Source organism: Doryrhamphus excisus, chromosome 9, assembly GCF_030265055.1.
Source record: "Doryrhamphus excisus isolate RoL2022-K1 chromosome 9, RoL_Dexc_1.0, whole genome shotgun sequence".
Taxonomy (NCBI): domain Eukaryota; kingdom Metazoa; phylum Chordata; class Actinopteri; order Syngnathiformes; family Syngnathidae; genus Doryrhamphus; species Doryrhamphus excisus.
This window is the reverse complement of record NC_080474.1, coordinates 19061159-19079280: the sequence shown is the minus strand read 5'-3', so window position 1 is coordinate 19079280 and position 18122 is coordinate 19061159. Positions and strand designations below refer to the sequence as shown.

At 39.3% G+C, this 18122-nt stretch overlaps 1 protein-coding gene across 3 annotated transcripts in view; it reads left to right on the top strand.

Annotated features, from left to right (window-relative positions):
• The window catches only part of si:ch211-45c16.2 (mitogen-activated protein kinase kinase kinase 13), a 42077-nt gene that overhangs the window by 3975 nt on the left and 19980 nt on the right, over positions 1-18122 (top strand). For 2 of the 3 annotated variants that reach the window (XM_058082698.1, XM_058082697.1), the window contains exon 2: positions 389-563. The gene's annotated coding sequence lies outside the window, so the exon portion shown is untranslated. Of the gene's footprint in view, positions 1-388; positions 564-10221; positions 11047-18122 lie in introns of those variants that run through there. The other variant, XM_058082699.1, reaches the window with a different exon arrangement.

The following is an 18122-nucleotide window of genomic DNA, read 5'->3' as shown; positions in this document are numbered from 1 at the left end:
GAACACCTAGCAAAATTGTGAGGGGGTCAGGAGTTTTGTTTAATTGCCTCCGTAGTCTTGCCAGGATACTCATACGATGCAAAAAAACAGTATGTTAGCATGCTAATATTATCATGTTAACAATGTTCAATTTCCCCCGTAGGGCTAGCTGTGATTACTCGTCTCGATACCAATATGTGATATGAAACTAACAAAGAAAACCAAGCGCTAGTAAAAATACATCTCATATCAGTACACTCCATTGTGCTGAATGTACAGCCATTGAAGGTCAGTTGAGTGGAAACGTCCCAACAAACGTTGGCATGAAGAAGGAGACGTGAGCATGGATGTCTTGTCATCCTCATTCCCTCTCTTTCTGGGTCTTTACTCTCCCGTTTTTCCCCCCCAGGCCCTTTTCCCCCCTCATCCATCCCTCCTCTGATGGACATCTCTCCTGCACCAACCCAGTCTGAGCTCCACCAGCCTCCACATTTTGTTATTATGCGGCAGACACAGGGCCGACTCGTGACATCCAAAGCAGCCTGCAAAAACACCAGTCAGGACATATCAGCTTGATTAATAAGGTAAGTAATCCATATCCTGCTTCATTGGCATTTCTCCCTTTTACCAGTGCTTTATTGGACACAATCCCAGACGCTCTGCTGTGCGGCCAGTGCCAGGATTTGGATTTTGTTGAGAAGTGGGTTAAGCCCGACATCGCTTTATGTTTGGGCAGGGGCTTTACAGCTGTGGGCTTTAGGGAGTTATTTTAATTCTGCTTTGTTGAAGCCCAAGTGTGCTAGCTAATATTGGCCATGCATTTAACAGCAAGTATACTTGAAACTGTCGTACTTACCGAAGAACCTCTAAAATTCAAATGCCCCTTCAGTCGTGTTATTTGGATCTCACACACACAACTTTGGAGTTCAAACCGCAAAATCAGCAGCTGTGCACATGCGTGTTGCTTTTTCTTTGGCTTTTTGTTGATGTTTTTGGGGCACCCACCTCAACACAAGTTAGGTAAAGTAAGCAGCCTTATCATAAGTCAAAGTTAAGGTACAGTGTTTTTAACGGAAATCAGAAATCACCTTTAAAGTTAAAATAAAAATATAAAATATAATAAATATTATGATTTATTATAATTAAAATATAATTATAATATAATATTATTATTATAAAAATTATATAAAAAATATAAAATATTTTTAAAAATAAAAATAAAGTTAAGGCTATATTATCACAAGTCAAAGTTGAGGTACAGTGTTTTTAACAGAAATCAGAAATCACCTTTAAAGTTAAAATAAAAATATAAAATTAAATATTATAAAATGTATTATAATTAAAATATAATTATATTATAATATGATTGTAATATAATATTATTATTATAAAATATTATCAAAATTATATAAATATAATAAAAATATAAAATATTTTTTTCAAATAAAAATAAAGTTTTGTGTTTTTAATGGAAATCAGAAATCACCTTTAAAGTTAAAATAAAATGAATATAATAAATATTATAAAATTTATTATAATTATAATATAATTTTATTATAATATATTTGTAATATAATATTATTATAAAATGTTATAATAATTATATAAATATAATGAAAATATAAAATATTTTTTTTTTAAATAAAAATAAAGTTAAAGCTATGTTATTGTTTTTATATATTAACAGTGCTTTGCTTGCTTGCGTGCTTATACAGTTAATAAAGGCGTGATATTTGTGACAGCTTAACCCTGGGACGGATTGTTTTTATGTCCTGCGGGGAAAGCAAATCTGGTTTATAAATCAGAAGAAATCAGGAGTCCACCAGTATCCCGGAACACATTATGTTCCCCCTTCAACTACAGTAAGGTTGACTCAATATGCGCCCGCAGTGAACGCATATTGTTGTTCCAACCATTTACAAAGTGGTGTCTTCATGCATGCATACATGCACTGCTATTCATGCAAGGGCACGTTGCTTTGAATGTACTGCGCTCTTGTGATGTGTCTGCTAGCTGGGCTTCTATAATTACCACAGCCTGCAGCGCCTCATGGGGAGCATATTAACACACACGAGTGGAGAACCGGAGCACATGAACTCGTCATGCAGGCCACTCGTCTTGGCGATAGCGCTGACATTTGGTGTTTTTGCGTTCGTACACTCATGCACGTTTGGAGATGATAACACGATGCAGTTTGAATCCATTCAGGTGGTCTTTAGTGTATATTGAGTGTCTGTTCAAAGTAAACATACAATAGTGCACAGTAGCCATGTATACATGGACCCAAATAGTCCAATTCAATTCGGGTTATTTGCTCAAACGGAATTGAACTTTTGTATACACCTCATTCCGAAATAAAAGTGCCAATCCGAATGAATATATAATCGGATTCCCAGGGGTGGAATATTCCTTTCCCCAATCCGATTGAGGTATCTTGTACCCGCTCAATCGGAAAGTTGCAGTCTTCTTTGTGGTGTTTTTCTTCTTCTGTTGTTTATTGGCGGTTGGCAAGCAGCTTTGGTGTGCATTAGCGCCATCTGTGGAACAGAATCTAAACCCTTCTATACGCCATTCACAAGTCCATTTTTATTAAAAAAATAAAATACATATCTATATAAAACATGTCCTGAGTTTAATTATAAAATATTATCAAGATTGAACTTTATCTTTTCCTGTTCTCGGGTGCGTTCTTTCAGCGAATGCTGAGATATGACGTAACGCGCAGCTCCAGACGTTCTTCAGTTTTAAAAATGGAGGCGAGCAATCGGCACTGGACTGCTAAGGAAAGTTTGTTTTTGATTCAGACTAAATTTCAAGACTGGACGAAGGAAAAACTGGCAATACGGAGTTATTCCAACAAGGGAAAGAAAAACTCGAGGAAGTCGGTATCACGTGATGTTGGTGTTTACGTTTTACTGGGCATGCCCCCGTTGACTATTCTGGTTGATTATAGTGGCGCATGTAGACACGCGATTGGAATATTCCTTTCCATGTATACCATTGCTTTCGGAAAGGTCATTCGGAAAGATTCCATTCGGAAAGAGAAAAACTCCTCATGTAAACGTGGCTAGTGTTTATATGTTTATATTCAAGCTTTGGTTATCTTGTACGCTAGTGATGGCAGACTGGAGGTGTAAGCCAAAATTACAGTAAATAATAAAGAAATAATATCCATGCTTTTATTGGACAGCACAATCTAAACTATAGTCGTGGCATTTATTTACATAATGCTGACTACTCATTATACTTCAATTGAAGCTACTACCATCTTATGGCGTATCCTTGTAGTATATATATGTAGTATTCCACGCTGATCACTTGGTGTCCGTAATATTACTGTAATGTTCGGTGAGACAAACAAGCACCAGACTCGATCACCAAAACAACAGGATTTTATTGCAGGTTTGAATTTTCTCACAACAGGCGCAAGAATCGCTAACAGTGGCCATAACCCATGCCAAACTAAGTTCTTCCTGTCCGCTCCACCCCCACACACTTATATAGTATAACTACAAATATAATACAGTAAACCTCGGATCTATCGGATTCAATTGTTCCCACTGGTTTTGTCCGATATAAGCGAAATCCGTTATATGCGTATACCGGAAAATGTCCGTTTTACGCATATATCGGATTTATATCCGGTATATGCGTAAATCGGATTTTATCCGTTATAAAAAGGCACTTCCTTGACTATGTTTCCAATGTACCTGGACTGTGCAATGACAAGAGACGTAAGGTAATGAGAATTTAACTTTATCGGACTCTGAGCATAACAAATTGTTAATTAAGCTAGGCCCCGTTACGCCCGTCAGGCCTACGTTATTTCCAATAGTGAGGTTAAGATTTCATTCACTGCTGTGCTAGTATTATTGACGTCACTCACTTTTATATTTGTCCTAAATCTGGAGCCAGGAGAAAGACAATAGCCAGTGACATCAACAAGATTAGCATAACGATGCGGCTATCCGATATATGCGAGGGAAATTTAATGGAAATGCATTGGAACGGGACTAGAGATTTTGTACGAAATAGGCGAAATCCGTTATAAAAAATCCGATATATGCAATGAATTTTGATTGGAAATGCATTACAGAAAAATCGGTTCTTTTTTATCTGTCAGTTGTGAGCGAATTTCCGATATATCCGAGTCCGATATATCCGAGGTTTACTGTATTTGTGTGGCAAGACACAGTAGAACCTCAGCGATCGAACATAATCCAATCCCGACGCTCAGATTTGTTACGGTTCCTATCATCAAATGTAGCCATTGCCCGGGGCATTAAGGTTGTCTGGTCTTTACACAGCTCATGTTTGTCTTAGCTCTCACACAGTAGAGCAGCTAAGACAAACAATTACACAGCCGTAAAACCAAGCAGGCCACTGACTGTTCTTTTCTTCCACCAACAAATGCTTAGTAAATCTCTTTCATGCTTTTCTTCGGGTTTCTGCTTTGCACCCAACCGATGCTATGAATACTCGCCGAGATCATCTTTAGTTTACTCATAACTAAAGATAAAGGGATGAGGCATAGATGGATTGTTGTGGCATGGACTGAATCTTCCCTCATTGTTATGTAATTTCCTCTCAACACAAATTGGTTAAGCTGTGGGTTGTCGTTGGGCTCGGCATGATAATCTCACCAAACATTATCAGCCTCTCTCTCAGTTCGCAGGATATCGTATGCACGATTCACTCATCCGTGCCGTTCTTTGTGCAAACAACCAAGAGAGCCAGGTCGGCCTCTTTTTATCCATCCATCCATGCATCCATCCATCCACTGAAGGCGTGGTCCTTGTGGGTGAGGTACACAATCTTTGTCAGTCTGGTCTCAGGAGTTAAGGCTCTATTGTATTGTGGTACCTTTATGCTGCCTCATGGTCATGTGATTGTTTAATTAATTTAAACAGTGCTACCTACCGCTGTTATGAGTCATGGTATTAAGTCATGGTGGAGTGGTTAGCACACAGACCTCACAGCTAGGAGACCAGGGTTCAATTCCGCCCTCGGCCATCTCTTTGTGGAGTTTGCATGTTCTCCTTGTGCATGCGTGGGTTTTTTCCGGGTACTCCGGTTTCCTCCCACATTCCAAAAACATGCTAGGTTAATTAATTGTCGACTCCAAATTGTCCATAGGTATGAATGTGAGTGTGAATGGTTGTTTGTCTATATGTGCCCTGTGATTGGATGGCCACCAGTCCAGGGTGTACATGTACCCCGCGAACCTTATGAGCGGTAGAAAATGAATGAATGTATATGGGGGAAAAATCCTAGCCCTTTTTAAAAATAATATATAAAATAATAATAATAAATTCATAATTTTTAATTAATAATAAATATTATTAATGAATTAATAATAAATATTATTAATAAATGAATAATGCATTAATAATAAATTAATAAATAATAAATTAATAATTTTTAATGACGCACAAATGTCAAAAAGTGAGGTCACGTGTGTGAAAATATTGGTTGGATTACAATTGATAACTGTCACAACAAGCTAATGAAATTGAATGAATGAATGTATATGCGGAAAAAATCCTAGCCCTTTTTAAAAATAATATATAAAATAATAATAATAAATTCATAATTTTTAATTAATACTAAATATTATTAATGAATTAATACTAAATATTATTAATGAATTAATACTAAATATTATTAATGAATTAATAATAAATATTATTATAAATGAATAATGTATTAATAATAAATTAATAAATAATAAATTAATAATTTTTAGTGACGCACAAATGTCAAAAAGTGAGGTCACGTGTGTGAAAATATTGGTTGGATTACAATTGATAACTGTCACAACAAGCTAATGAAATTTATATCGGCGAAATGAAAATGAAAGCTCATTTGTGATTGTAATAAGGTAAATTATTTTAAAAACATGTTACCAGCGTTGCAGTAATTTTCTTGTTAGTCTTTGAATGCAGCATCAGACTACAATAACGCCGTTTGCCACCAACAACCGGCTGTATAATAGCAACATTCACCTCATCAGCCAGTGTGTCAGCAGGCTGGCTGCTTCCTGATGGCAGCTGGAAATGTAATCTCGCCTAAGTGATCTGCGATGGGGGCTTTTTCTCTTATTGATGTAGGGGACACAGGAGCTGTCAGTGGTGCTGTTTCGCTGTTGGTGAAAAAGTAATGAGTGTGTATAACGGGGCAGCGGCAGTGTGGTTTACACTTCAGGTAAGACGCACGGAGCCCGGACCGACTGTGTTGTATCCGTGTGTTGAGCTGTGTCATGTGTTGTAGCGAGCGTGACAGCTAGCGATACGTAGCTTGGGCCACTGCAGCAATACGGCTGACTCAGGTTGGACTCGTAGCTTTTTGTTTCAGAAGCTCTAAGGCGAAACTATCATTCATTCATTTGCTACTGCTTTTCCTCACGAGGGTCGCGGAAGGTGCTGGAGCCTATCCCAGCTGTCTTCAGGCGAGAGGCGATGTACACCCTGGACTGGTGGCCAGCCAATCACAGGGCACATATAGACAAACAACCATTCACACTCACATTCATACCTATGGACAATTTGGAGTCGCTAATTAACCTAGCATGTTTTTGGAATGTGGGAGGAAACCGGAGTACCCGGAGAAAACCCACGCATGCACGGGGAGAACATGCAAACTCCACACAGACATGGCCGAGGGTGGAATTGAACTCGGGTCTCCTTTCTAAAGTTGTAGCCATTTCTAAAATTGTGGGACTCCAGCAAACCACAGTGAGAGCCATTTATCCACAAGTGGTAAAAAAAAATGGAACACTGGTGAACCTTCCAAGAAATGGCCAGCAACCACTATTCCATAGTGAACTCGGGGTACACCCTGGACTGGTGGCCAGCCAATCACAGGGCACATATAGACAAACAACCATTCACACTCACATTCATACCTATGGATAATTTGGAGTCGCTAATTAACCTAGCATGTTTTTGGAATGTGGGAGGAAACATTCCGCCTGCCGCCCGCGAAACCATCAATGTTACATAAAGACTTAAGATTTCGAGGCGAGGCTCAGTAACTGTAAAACAAAAATCTTATTAGTGGGGGCTTCCACTGACCTGCTGCCTTCATAGCTACACGTTTACATCACATACTGCATAATCATTAACCAGACCGATTGCACAAAAGGTAAACGGCTCAGAACTCAGCTGAGTTGTGTCGTGTGTCGTCGTGTCAGAATTCCAGAGTACAAATAAAGTGTATGTGTACTGAAAGATCATTAAAAACTGCGTATTCAAGCAACGACGCTACTACAAAACTTTTAGAAATGTCCTTTTTATTTATGCTTTAGTCTTTGTTGTTTGTTTTCCACATGAGCACAGACGCTGGAGATCAGCTGACCTTTGGAATTTCGCCTTGAAAGCGGAGCTAGAAGTTGACTGCTCAGCAAACAATTCAGTTTCATTTGAATCCCTTGCTCCTTTTGGTATTTAATATATGTTGCTGTCATTTTTGGTAATAATTAACTAGAGCAGACCTGCTGTCTTATAGGAGCTGTCTACACAGGAATGTTTTTAGCTTAAAACGGCAAAGTATTTTATCATTTACCTTTTGTTGTTATTCAGTGTCTGTCGAATAAAAGTACCACATTCGGTTATACGAGTTCCTACGGCTGTTTTATGTGGAAAAAAAAATGCAAGAAACTACGCAAGAAAGTGGCCATATACTACCGCTTGGGAATTTTTTGGCCCGTCTTTGATCTGGCTTTTTTTTTGGCAGTCCTGCTATGAAGTCCAGCATCCTGAAGTCTTGCTTCACTGTTGGTACTGAGACTGGTTTTTGACGGGTACTATTTAGTGCAGCTGCCAGGTGACGACCTACTACACACTCTCAGATATTTGTCTTCTTGCATTGTTGTGCAGCGTTTTTCTGTCCTTGTTAGACCCAGTTTGTGCTGCTCTCTAAGAGATTTTAGTTTAGATTTTTAGATGGGTTTTCTAATCATATATTATCCTTATAAAATGATTAACTTGGATTAGCATTAGCCATACCAGGATATTGATGCAGAGGACTGACAGTTGTTGATAGTAGGTCTCTATGCAAAAATGTACATTCTTCTTTGAAAATTTTCTGATTAATTTTAATTTTGTGAAATGGAAAAAAATTGTTTGAAATGCAGGAAAATTCTTTGGAAAACAAATAAATTTGCATGTGATCCCAAACTTTTGAGCGGTAGTGTAGGTATGACATGTTGATTTTAGAACCATAGACCGGCCAAACAAAATGTACTTGCGCTTACATTTTTCTGGCGTTAGTTTTAGACAAAATGTTAATTTTTTCATCAGTTGTGTGTCCACAAATGCATCCCACATGTATAATTAGTGCGACTATATTTTGTACGTTGGTTTGTGACCTAGACGTTAGGTACCCAAACCAGTCCTTAATGTGTGTCCCACTTGGACACTATCCTCTACCATCTGTGCACTTAGTCATTGGACTGCCATTTCACACCATTTAGAGGGCCGGCTTCCTCTTTATCCTCACCCCGGGATATTGGAGCTCCTCCTCCTCCTCGAGCAGGATCCCCTGCTGGGGTGTGGTTGGAGGCCAGAGATTGGATTCTTCCCCCAACCAAACACTCACACACACGCACTCCATGCATCCCAAGAGATTTGAGCCTGTAACTAGACTACAAGGTAGGGCATCTGTTCCCAAAGCAAAGCCATTCCTTTCACTAGTAGAAACCTCTTTCTTCATTCAGTCTCTTTGGTTTGGGAGGCGCACACATGCACAAATACTGTACACACACACACACACACAGATTCGTGCCTCCTCTGTGTGTTTTTTTTCATGATTCAAGGTTTGAGTCAGTGCCATACTTTCACTGGGATAATAGCGCAAACAGCAACTCCTCTGCAGCTGCTCTGACTGTGTATGTTCTCAGTGCCAGTCTTTGCACAGTATGAACTTTAATAAATGTCATATGACTCATCTCCATTGCTTTTGTGTGTGTGTGTATGTGTGTGTGTGTGTGTGTGTGCATTCAGGTGAGAACCAAGACAGAGGTAGAGAGCATAACGCACTAGACAATCTTCGTATGGGTCAGCACAGCAAGGCACTAGGGGATTTTCAAAGAAACTGTAAATGTTATTGTTTCTGCATCTCACTACACAGCGTTCTGGGTGCCCTGAAATTGTATTTTTATTTTTTTTAAATGGCTTCCACAGTGGAATAATCTGAACCCCTGTTGACATTCTCGTGATATTTTGTTGTATTTTTATCGTATGTGTAGATGAGCTTTGAAATACAGAAGATAGATTTATTTATTTTTTCTATGGTTTGGTGTCATGTGGTATGTGTTGTACAATTAGGAATTTGGCTAACATATCACAGAAAACAATTACCTTTTAATTTGCACAAATGTGCAGATTTTGCACCACAGTATTATAATAATTTAATTAATTAATTATTACTATAATTATTTTTATTTTAATTTATTATTATTATATTATTATTTTATTTTTATACTTTTATTGCTTTGCTTCTTGTATTTAATATTTTAATACATATTTTACTATTTTATTTCTTATTTGATTTTTTTAGTTTTGGATTAAATTCAATTTGTACCTTTTATTTATTGTATTTTATTTTTACTTTTTATTTTACTAGTCTGTGCAGCACTTTGGAAACTCATTCATTCATTTTCTACCGCTTATCCTCACGAGGGTCGCGGGGGTGCTGGAGCCTATCCCAGCTATCCATATCCCGAGAGGCGGGGTACACCCTGGACTGGTGGCCAGCCAATCACAGGGCACATATAGACAAACAACCATTCACACTCACATTCATAACTATGGACAATTTGGAGTCGCTAATTAACCTAGCATGTTTTTGGATATAGACAAACAACCATTCACACTCACATTCACAGCGGGGGTGCTGGAGCTTATCCCAGCTGTCTTTGGTACACCATAGACTGGTGATCAGCCAATCACAGGGCACATATAGACAAACAACCATTCACACTCACATTCATACCTAGTCGCTAATTAACCTAGCATGTTTTTGGATTGTGGGAGGAAACCGGAGTACCCGAAGAAAACCCACGCATGCACGGGGAGAACACACAAACTCCACACAGGGAGAGTGGGATTGAACTCGGCTCTTCTAGCTGTGAGGTCTGCGTGCTAACCACTCGACCGCCGTGCAGCCCGTATTCAGTATCCTTTATACTTAATCCTGTTTTGATGGGAATTACATGAAGTAAATGGACTCTAGCAGCATCCCGATACTTCTTCTTCTTGTTGTCTTGTTAAGGTAGTGTGTTTTGTTGTTTCTCTATTTTACAGTGCTTAACTTCTTTTTACACTTATATGACCAGTAAGTCAGTCATAATTAAAATTGAGACTTGAGCATTTCATGTTTCAGTGGTAAGTTTGACACTTTTCTGACAAAAAAAAAAGTCTCTCCAGTAAATGGTGATGACAGTTTGACACTGGAACAGATTATTTATATTACTTCCAATTGGGAAATAGTTTATGTGTGTTATTTTTCATATCCCTGATGCTGTGTTTGTCTTGCTGCTGAAGATGATTCGATGCAATAGGCGCAGGCTGAACTGATATGTGATTTCATTTAAAGGGATTTTCTTTTGCAAAAAAAATAAAAAAAAAAACAATAATGTCCTACTTAGAGAGACACAACCCAACCTGCTGTTCCCAGCTGGTGCTGCTCCAATTTACATTCACCTCCCTTTCCATCCTTTTTTCCCCTTCATCTCTTTTTGCTCCTCCTCTTTGAGTCAGTGCAGAAGACTCCCCTCCTCCTCCTCCTCCTCAGGTTTGTGAACCTCGTCCTCCCTGCGTCAGACAGCTCCATTCATGAAAAGTGTGACGTGAGCATGTCGGTGACGCTGCAACCCACCCACGCACAGTCGGGGTGCTGCCTGAGCTACTGGGATGCTTGTCATTCTCCAACCTCTGACTCGCCCTCTTCCTGCTTTTTCTCCTGATTTTCTTCTCCCTAACCAGTACTTTATTTATCATCTTCCCTTTTTTTTTTTACCTCTTCTGCATCAGAGCCGAAGAAGCATGAACGTGAGCTTTGTCCAACGTGAGTAGTCCAATGATGCTGTGTTGTTATATGTTGAATATAGGCAGGCGATGATTCTACCGCTTCTGTGTGATTTGTCTCTTTCTTGTCGTTTTTGTGTGTAGTAAACAGCGTCTCAATTCTCGTGTGCATGTGTTTATACGTGAATCAGCTCTCTGCTCCGTGTCTGCACTGCAGGAGCGCGTTCAGCAGCAGTCGTGCACCGGTGCGTGCATGCAGGAGCTATTTTAGGCTTCGTGGTGCTGCTGCTGCTGCTGCTGCTTTGTGATGCGGTATGTCTCCATGCCCTCTGAAGGACAGTTGGAGATGTTTCTCACATCTGCAGAGCAGCAAACACATCTCTCTTCATCCTTTCTAGGGATATTTAACGGAATATGTTCTGAGATACGATAACACCGTTAGTCATAGATAATGTTCCTAACTTGAACACGTCTAAAATCTGCAATGGCTGAACACATACAGAGCATGTGTGTGTCAACTTTGCTCCCCCCCTGTGACTTAATCCATGTCTTTATTTACTCTGCTTGGCAATAGCAATGGAGTAGCAATGTAGTGCCCACCCTTGTCCTCTGATACTAAGCATGTTTATGTAACCGTGCTGGATGAGTAGCCGGCAGCCGGGTTTTAGAGTCGGGAAGAGGAGGAATCATCCCGCCATCCTTTACCCAGGGAGCAATGACACTGGCGCTATGTATGGTCGCACTCAAGAGGCTTTTGTTTGACTTTTTTGGTGTGTCAGTGTTCTGTATGAAGGGCAAAGTTGACATGGTAATTTTCAATGGTGATTGTATCACAGGCAGATGGACTGTCTGCATCAGTGAGTGCCTGCATGCATGGTATATGGTGGTTATTTTGGTTGCAGCATATATTATTTAGTCTTCAATGTATTTTTTTCTAAGCAGTGGTCAGTGATGGCGATCAGGGAATGCATGTGAGTGTCTATGTAAACTTAAAATAGGTTTTATTTTTTTTATTTTTTTAATAATTTTTTTTACATTTTTTTTATTTTTTATTTTTATTTTTTAAAAATATATTTTTTAATAATTTTTTAAAAAAAATTTAATTTTTAATTTTTTTCTGAGTGCACACTGAGCTGGATCATCGTGTCTGCCAGTTAATGTTGGTAACTGCATGTAGCTAATAACATAATATCGCAGAAATACTCATCATACACCATGACTTTCTTGAGCCCATAATGTCTTTTAATGTAAGTGTGACATCATTATTCTCGGTAATCTGACAATGAAATATGCAGAAATATTATTATACAGGGCTGCATGGCGGTTGAGTGGTTTGCGCGCAGACCTCACAGCTAGGAGACCCGAGTTCAATTCCACCCTCGGCCATTTCTGTGTGGAGTTTGCATGTTCTCCCCGTGCATGCGTGGGTTTTCTCCGGGTACTCCGGTTTCCTCCCACATTCCAAAAAAACATGCTAGGTTAATTAGCGACTCCAAATTGTCCATAGGTATGAATGTGAGTGTGAATGGTTGTTTGTCTATATGTGCTCTGTGGTTGGCTGGCCACCAGCCCCCTGCGAACCTTGTGAGGAAAAGCGGTAGAAAATGAATGAATGATTTATTATATAGGGGCATAATGACAATGACATAATGGGTACCATAGTAAGTGTCAATATAGTGATATATGGTCTTACTCAATCCATTCCATAGTTTGATTCCACATACTGAAATGCTATGGCTTTTTAACGTAGTCCTAGCATAGAAGTGTTTCAAATGTACTTCTTCCCTGAGATCATATTTCTCCTCTCTTGTAGAGAAGTATTGGATGACATTTTTAGCTAATTGGTTATTTTTAGCCTTATGCATTATTTTAGCTGTTTGAAGATGAACTATATCAGCAAGTTGAAGTATTTGTGATTTTAGAAATAAGGAGTTAGTATGTTCTCTGTAGGCGGCATTATGAATTATCCTTACTGGCCTTTTTTGCAGTACATTTAGTGAGTGAAGATTGCTTTTATCGTTATTAGCCGTTATTAGTATTTCCACTCAATAAGTAAGATATGGTGAAACCAGAGAGCAATAAGAAGTGTTGGATGACATTTTTAGCTAATTGGTTATTTTTAGCCTTATGCGTTATTTTAGCTGTTTGAAGATGAACTATATCAGCAAGTTGAAGTATTTGTGATTTTAGAAATAAGGAGTTAGTATGTTCTCTGTAGGCGGCATTATGAATTATCCTTACTGACCTTTTTTGCAGAGCCACTTTTTTTTTATTTTTTATTTTTTTTTTACCTAGAGCCACATTTAAATTAATGTGTATAATTGTTTTTTGTTTTTTTTTTACCAAAGCTTCTCTTCTTTTTTGGCTATTCTGATCAATGTGCATTCACAGCCATGAACCTCACTGCACATCACTGGCAGTGGTAGTATAAACTCAGCATCTAATATATGCACTAATGTGTATTGATTTTCTAGGTTGATGCAGTGGTTGCCTTTGTCTTCTGGGCGCAACTATTCTTCTTCTCTTTCTCCCCCCACCCCGAAGCTTCACGCAAGCTTCCCATATTGCGCATTCCCATCAAATTGTGTCAGTCACGGAATGTCTCCCGCAACATGCTTGTTGTGTCACTTTTTGTGCGTCTGTATCTCTCCTCTCCGGTCCTTGTTGTTAGCGGGCCAGGCTAGCTGTCCCTAGTAAAAGAGCACAAGGGGAATTGTTGTGGCAGCAGCTGTTTCGGTCGCAGTGTGGAGTGGGTGTGCTGCTGTCTCCTGGCCGTGCAGGGCAGACAGTTCACATGGAGCCGGCTCCTCTTGTGTCCTTTGTTGTCGCTCTCGGGAGTCTTTCCCCCCCATCAGTGCTACTGTATCTTGCTGCGAGCGGCAATGCTAGTTTCAGATTCTCCTCTGAGTCTAATTCTCCAATGCTTTTTTTTTTTGCTTTCAACCCACAAATTGCTTCCATATCACCCCCCCCTTCACGGCTCCCTGCGTCCTTTTCTGTCCGCCTAATCTGCTTTTTCTTCTCTTCTTTGGCCTCTCCATCCTCCCTCTGCCTCTTTGTCTTTATTCATCCATCCATTTTCTCTACCAGCTGCTGATAAGCAAGATACACCTGGGATTTACCGCTTGTCAATCACATTGATACGGAAAACCATTCACACATACATACCGCATATTAAGAATCTTGAACGTTTTGAATCTAACATGCTGAACCCACACAAAGCACAGAAAGTAAATGGAAAACGCCACACTGAAAAGCCTGTTAATTTAAGACTCTAAGCCAGGGGTCTCAAACACGCGGCGGCCCGCAGGACACTAGTTTGAGGCCCCAGCCTTGATAAGAAAGTTTAATGTTTGATATGGATGCTGTATGGTATCATGTACCCAGAAAAAATTATTACGTTTGATTAATGTTCATGTTAAAGGTTAAATAACTGTTAATAGTTATCCTCCCTATCCGTGTGGAAGTGGTAAGTTTTTGGCTATTTAAGTTTAAAGGAAATAACTTGAAGGCTACCGTTTAGGTCGCTAGCTCTCTAGTTTGCGAGTTAGCATGTGTCTCAAGACCCTGCAGTTGCGCAATATGTTGTAAATTAAAAAAAGTATAAATGTGACTATAGTCGTGTTTTGTCATGTCTACAGGGCTCTAATAATGCTTTGTTCATTTTAATCTGAAAAAAAATAATTTGTCAACCCACCAACTATATGTGGTTTCTTAAGTTTTTATTATTTGCTGTTTTATTATTATTATTATATTTATTTATGTATTACTGATTGATTGATTTTCTTTATTCTTGATTTGTTTATTTATTTTTCATCTTATTTTGTGTAGAAAAATAAAAAAGTAAAGATTGCTTTTATCGTTATTAATCCCATATTTCCACACAATAAGTAAGATATGGTAAAACCAGAGAGCAATAAGAAGTATTGGATGACATTTTTAGCTAATTGGTTATTTTTAGCGTTATGCATTTGGGAACAGATATGAGGTTCAGGAAGAATGGGGGAAATACAGTATAAGTCTGTCTGTGCAGCGTTATGCACCATTAAAATAGGTCATCTGAGATTGCCGTGGCAATTTCATAGAAGACACTTTTCTTTATTCCAACAATTTGTCATCAAAATGTTTTGCCAGCTTAAATTTATTCGTCTGTTCTGCAGAAAAAGCGAAGAAATAGTAGGATTCATATCTGAAATGGAAACACGCCACCGTGTGATTATGACTTTCACTCACCTAAAGTGGGCCGTCCAAGTCCCTCAAGCTGGACTTGAGCCCAAGGCAGAATGGGGGGGTAAAGCTGATTTAGACATGGGCCCACATCCAGACAAGCAAATCAGCACCGGGCAGCTCTCATGTCTAAGTAAGCTAAGTGAGCGCTGTGGTTCAAGACAAAAGTACAGGCTCTTCACATTTTCTCGTGTGTTGGAGCATCAAGTCAAGTGGGATTCAAACAGTCTTCAATCGCTCTTTCTTCTCCCTCCAAAACGCTTTTCACAATTTTTTTTGGAAACTGCCAGATCCCATTTTGGATCAAATACCTAAAGGAAAAAAAACTAAAAAAAAAAAGGTCAGTAAGGATAATTCATAATGCCGCCTACAGAGAATATACTAACTCCTTATTTCTAAAATCACAAATACTTCAACTTGCTGATAAGTTAAGCGCATAAGGCTAAAAATAACCAATTAGCTAAAAATGTCATCCAATACTTCTTATTGCTCTCTGGTTCTACCATATCTTACTTATTGTGTGGAAATACTAATAACGGCTAATAACGATAAAAGCAATCTTCACTCACTAAATGTACTGCAAAAAAGGCCAGTAAGGATAATTCATAATGCCGCCTACAGAGAACATACTAACTCCTTATTTCTAAAATCACAAATACTTCAACTTGCTGATATAGTTCATCTTCAAACAGCTAAAATAATGCATAAGGCTAAAAATAACCAATTAGCTAAAAATGTCATCCAATACTTCTCTACAAGAGAGGAGAAATATGATCTCAGGGAAGAAGTACATTTGAAACACTTCTATGCTAGGACTACGTTAAAAAGCCATAGCATTTCAGTATGTGGAATCAAACTATGGAATGGATTGAAGTTGATAGAGGTACAGATGATGCTACTGTTTGTTTATGGCAGAGTAAATATAATATGTGTTCCAAGGGGGGCTTAATTAGTGTTGTCCCGATGTGATATCGATATCGGATATTGGGCTGGTATCAGATGATATCCGCCCCATCTATGTATCTATCTATGTAAGTATTTGCATGCCGATACAAGCAGTTGATTCCAGAATCCCGTCCCAACAGATCTATCTGGCAACAACCACATAGAGCCCACATGATCACACAGGGTGGTTAGCATATTGGTGACACAGTCAGGAGATCGGGAAGACCTGGGTTCGATTCTCCGCTTGGGCATTGGGTTTTCTCAATATGCATGTTGGGTTAATCGGCGACTCTAAATTGTCCGTAGCGTGTGAATGATTGTTTGTATGTGCCCTGCGATTGGTCGGTAACCAGTCCAGGGTGTACCCCGCCTCTTTCCCAAAGTCAGCTGGGATAGGCTCCAGCATACCCCCGAGATCCTAGTGAGAATAAGCAGCATAGAAAACGGATGGATGATCACAACAACAGCATTTTGCTTTTATAGTCCAAAAAGACGTTGAGACCTGAATGCAACACTCGTCATACACAATTCCTTGGTAATTGGTATCTTATCGGAAGTGAAATATCCGTATCGGGACAACCGTAGGACGCTTAATCAAAGCACAATAACAATACAATTCTATTTGTGTACAAAAGTGTCTTCTCTAGCGATTACTCTGAGTAGTGGGATTACGTCAACCACGCCCCTGACTTTTGCTTCTCTGGCTAATCCAAACAAACACATTCCGAACGATATGTCGATTTCATTCCCTGGTTTGTTCCAACCCCCCCGAAATATACGTACTCTTTACATTTCTGAAATAAAAGCAAACGGTTTGAGAAATCTATGAAGGACAAGGACTGAATAGGGTCTGTGTAAGTACATGCAAGCTTGTCTCCAGAGCACTGTAGGGATTAAAGGATCAGCCCTAACTATCCCCCCCCCCCTCCTACCCCCACTCCATCTTCATTGCTTTTTTTTCGGAATATTTGCATTATCACTCCACAACCTTAGTGAGGAAAAACTGTATAATAATCCGCAAGTCCTGTTTGTTCTTTCGGAAAGTCTATTACAAGACTGTGTAAATGAACCCTTCCAGATCAGGCACAGACATTATTTATGGGATTCTATGTCCGTAGAGATGTTCCATTAGAGATTAATGGGAGCGGTCCATTTCCTGTTCTTGCCGGTGTCGGATGTGGTGGCGAGACGTCCAGATTTAGTTTGCCAGAACTTGATAAATGAACACAAAAACCACAGAAGACTAGTTGGCTTTAAATCGGTTCGTGTAGCTTTGACATGAACGGTGCCTTCAGTGCGCTTCACTCCAGCTGACCACATCTACCGGCGTCCCGCATCGAGAGCCCCCCCCACCCCGGCTCTGAGAATCATCGGTGGGGTGGAATTACAGTGCGGTCTTCTACTCACACGGCTCGATTGTCTTTGCTTTTGGAAGGGACGGATTTATTGGATACCTGAGAGAGCATTCTCTCCTTCCCCCTGCACTCTCAGCAACCTGCTTAGAGACAAGTCTGCATTATAGATGAGCTCTTGGCAGGAACAACACTCTCACAGCACTCGAGTTACCTTCCAGGATATGGCCACCGACACGAGCTGTGTTCGCATAAACATCGAAACAACGTCTTTTACAATTTGGCAAATGAACAGCTTCAGTTTTTACCAATCCACTTACTGGAATCTACAAAAATATCCACTTCAGTGTTATTTATTATCAGTTATACTTAAGTCTTTTGTGAAATACAGCATACTCTAAACCAGGGGTCTCAAACATGCGGCCCGCGGGCCAAATGTGGCCCTCAGGACACTAGTTTGAGGCCCCCGCCTTGATATGAAAGTTTAATGTTCTCTGGCTTTTAACTCGGTTTGAGTCGTATGGTCCTGTGTCTTTTAGTTCTTTTTTTTTATTTTTTAAAATAATAAATTTTTAAAAATATTATTTATTAT